General features: G+C 45.9%; 1 protein-coding gene across 2 annotated transcripts in view; it reads right to left on the bottom strand.

Moving 5' to 3' along the window:
* LOC143927233 (transient receptor potential cation channel subfamily M member 2-like) overlaps nt 1-2,812 on the bottom strand; it is a 228,756-nt gene extending 225,944 nt beyond the window's left edge. For both annotated transcript variants that reach the window (XM_077451228.1, XM_077451229.1), the window contains exon 1: nt 2,667-2,812. The gene's annotated coding sequence lies outside the window, so the exon portion shown is untranslated. The remainder of the gene's footprint in view (nt 1-2,666) is intronic.
* Between the last annotated feature and the right edge of the window lie 949 nt (nt 2,813-3,761).

Below are 3,761 nucleotides of genomic sequence, written 5' to 3'. Positions count from 1 at the left end.
TCTCTCTCCCCCTTCATCCCTCTCTCCCCTCTCACTCCCTCCACCTCCCCCTCTCTCTCTCCCCCTCCCAGCCCCCTCTCTCGCCCTCCCTCCCTCTCACCCCTCCCCCTACCTCTCTCTCTCTCCCCCCTCCCTCACTCTCTCCCCTCTCTCTCCCCCTCTCTCCCTCCCTCTCTCTCCCCCTCCTCTCTCTCTCTCCCCCTCCCTCACTCTCTCCCTCCCTCTCCCCATCTCCCCCTCTCACTCCCTCCCTCACCCCTCCCACCCCCACCATCCCACTCTCTCCCCCCTCCCTCCCTCCCTCTCTCTCCCCCTCCCTCTCTTCACTCCCTCCCTTTCTCTCCCTCCTCTCTCTCCCCTCCCTCTCTCTCTTCCCCCTCACTCCCTCCCTCTCTCTCCCCCTCCCTCCCCCTTCTCCCTCACTCTCTTCCTCTCTCTCTCTCTCTCCTTCTCTCTCCCCATCTCCCCCTCTCGCTCCCTCCCTCACCCTCCCACTCTCTCCCCCATCCTTTCCTCTCTCTCCCCCTCCACCTATCATTCTATTTTCCTTCCTCTCACCCTCCCTCTCTCTCTCTCTCTCTCTCTCTCTCTCTCTCTCTCTCTCTCTCTCTCCTCTCTTCCCCCTCACTCTCTCTCCCCCTTCCTCTCTCTCTCCCTGTCCCCCTTCCTCCCTCTCCCTCACTCTCTCTTCCCCTCTCTCTCTCCCCATCCCTCCCTCTCTAACTCCCCCCTCTCTCTCTCCCTCCCTCACTCTCTTCCTCTCTCTCTCTCCCCCTCCCTCAGCCCCCCACCCACCCTCCCACTCTCTCTCTCCCATCCCTCCCTCTCTCCCCTTCCCCTCTCTCTCCCTCATTCTCTTTTCCTCTCTCTCTCTCTCCCCCTCCCTCTCCCCCTTCCTCTCTCTCTCCTTTCCTCTCCATCACTCTCTCCCTCCCTCTCTCTCTCCCCCTCTATCTCTTTCCCCTCACTCTCTCTCCCTCTCCCCTTCCCCTCTCTCCCTCCTTCACTCTCTCTTCCTCTCTCTCTCTCCCCCTCCCACTCTCTCCCCCATCTCTACCTCTCTCTCCCCCTCTCCCTCCCTCTCCCTCATTCTCTTTTCCGCCCTCTCCCTCCCCCCTCTCACCCTTCCTCTCCTTCCTCTCTCTATCCCCGTCTCTCTCTTCCCTCTCCCTCTCTCTGCGCTGGGATCCCCCCACTCTCCTTCATCTGTGGATGTGGAATGATTCAGTGACACCCCCTTCCCATTCTCCAAGGCACAGGGGAAAATCCTAAACAGGTTGTCACCTTGCTGGGTCCCAGATGTATTGGCTGCATATGTCTGATGGGTGAGGGGGGATTCCCCCGGAAGTGGGGCCGATGGCCTGTGTGCTAGATCCACACACCTTTCTGCAGCCATTTTTACTTGCTTGAATTTTTTTTATCCATTATGGGCTTGAGTGGGGCCTCATGTCTAAATGATGCCTAAGGCCTCACAAAGCCTAGGGCTACCGCTGGATGTATGTGATCAGTTGCTACACTAAAGGAAAAGTTAACTCTTCTCCTCTGCTGCCTTGACTTTGAATCTCAGAATTCTGACTTTTAAACTCAAAATTATGACTTTGAATCTCAGAATTCTGACTTTTAAACTCAGAATTCTGACTTTTAAACTCAGAATTCTGACTTTGAATCTCAGAATTCTGACTTTGAATCTCATTATTCTGACTTTCAAACTCAGAATTCTGTAAAAATATATATTTTTTAAAACTTACAATTCTGACTTTGAATCTCAGAATTCTGACTTTCAAACTCAGAATTCTGACTTTCAAACTCAGAATTCTGACTTTCAAACTCAGAATTCTGTAAAAAAATATTTTAAACTTACAATTCTGACTTTGAATCTCAGAATTCTGACTTTGAATCTCAGAATTCTGACTTTGAATCTCATTATTCTGACTTTCAAACTCAGAATTCTGTAAAAATATATATTTTTTTAAACTTACAATTCTGACTTTGAATCTCAGAATTCTGACTTTGAAACTCAGAATTCTGACTTTCAAACTCAGAATTCTGTAAAAAAAATATTTTAAACTTACAATTCTGACTTTGAATCTCAGAATTCTGACTTTGAATCTCATTATTCTGACTTTCAAACTCAGAATTCTGTAAAAATATATATTTTTTTAAACTTACAATTCTGACTTTCAAACTCAGAATTCTGACTTTGAATCTCAGAATTCTGACTTTCAAACTCAGAATTCTGTAAAAAAATATTTTAAACTTACAATTCTGAATTTGAATCTCAGAATTCTGACTTTAAATCTCAGAATTATGACTTTAAATCTCAGAATTATGACTTTCAAACTCAGAATTATGACTTTCAAACTCAGAATTATGACTTTCAAACTCAGAATTATGACTTTCAAACTCAGAATTATGACTTTCAAACTCAGAATCCAGAATTTTTTTATTTTTCAAAAACATAATTCTGTTTTTTTTTTTTTTTTATGATGGCCCCAGGGCTCTTCTATACGTACCAAACAGTACGTCAGAACCCGACAGTAGATTTATGTAGCTGAGTGGGAGGTTCAAGCCTGGCAATTTTCTCTTCATATAGGTAGATATACTGATATACAGATACAAATATAAATATACATATAGATAGGAATAACACAGAGCAGAACCCTTACCTGTGTCATTGCACACGGGGAGGCTTGTTTAGGATCTAGTTTCTCGCCCTGTTCTCGGCTCACCATCCAACCATAATAATGTTTTAAACATCACCAGATTTCCAACATTCTATAAATAGAGACGGTTACAACAGAATGGACTTTCTGAGAACCGTGTGTCCGCAGCTTCCTCTTTCACCTCCTCCATAGGCACACAATATCACATATACAGTACACGGGGGGGGGGGGGGGGGCATCTTTTCAGCTTGTTCATAGAAAGTGGGTTATCTGATTGTTTTTGGAGCACATTGGACATCATAAGGTGGAGGTTGAATGATCACACCGCTCAGTCAATCATCAGGGTGGGGACTGCAATCCCGGCTTAATCTCAGGGGTCCTGAAGGCCATTAGGAAAAATTGCAGAGAAAAATACAAAGTGGTTGCCAAGAATACAAAAATTCGGATTGTTCTCTAGGTAGAACATCATACTACACAATACAGACCATGCACCAATAATATCAGCTACAGTGGACAACTTCAACTGTTTTATAACCCCTATTTAAACAGCAGCAACATATTATGAATGTTATACCAATACATTTCTATGATTTCCTTCTTGGCAGTAGCAGTGTACGTACTGTACTGCCTTATTCACTGATTACTGCAGTACGTTAGGAGTTTAAGTGATGATCCTTGATGGCTAATTAAGTTATTATAGATGCTGTAAACCCCTTCTTCAGACTTCACACCACCACCAGCTGACTGTAGGAAAGAATGCAGCATCCACCTCCAATGCCAGCATCCTGCCACCTGCTGGCTGAGCACAGCATAAACCACCCACTCACAACTAACATAAATCTACCGCCACCTGCTGGCCAGAGCACAGAATAAACCACCCACCCCCAACTAATATAAATCTATTGCCACCTGCTGGCCAGAGCACAGAATAAACCACCCACCCCCAACTAATATAAATCTATTGCCACCTGCTGGCCAGAGCACAGAATAAACCACCCACCCCCAACTAACATAAATCTACCGCCACCTGCTGGCCAAGCACAGAATAAAACACCCACCCCCAACTAACATAAATCTACTGCCAACTGCTGGCCAAGC

Source organism: Lithobates pipiens, unplaced genomic scaffold, assembly GCF_037356315.1.
Source record: "Lithobates pipiens isolate NorthernLeopardFrog02 unplaced genomic scaffold, aLitPip1_a1.2 Scaffold_23, whole genome shotgun sequence".
In the NCBI taxonomy this organism is placed as follows: Eukaryota; Metazoa; Chordata; class Amphibia; order Anura; family Ranidae; genus Lithobates; species Lithobates pipiens.
Note: the sequence above shows the minus strand (reverse complement) of the source record. Positions and strands in the feature narration are given on the sequence as shown.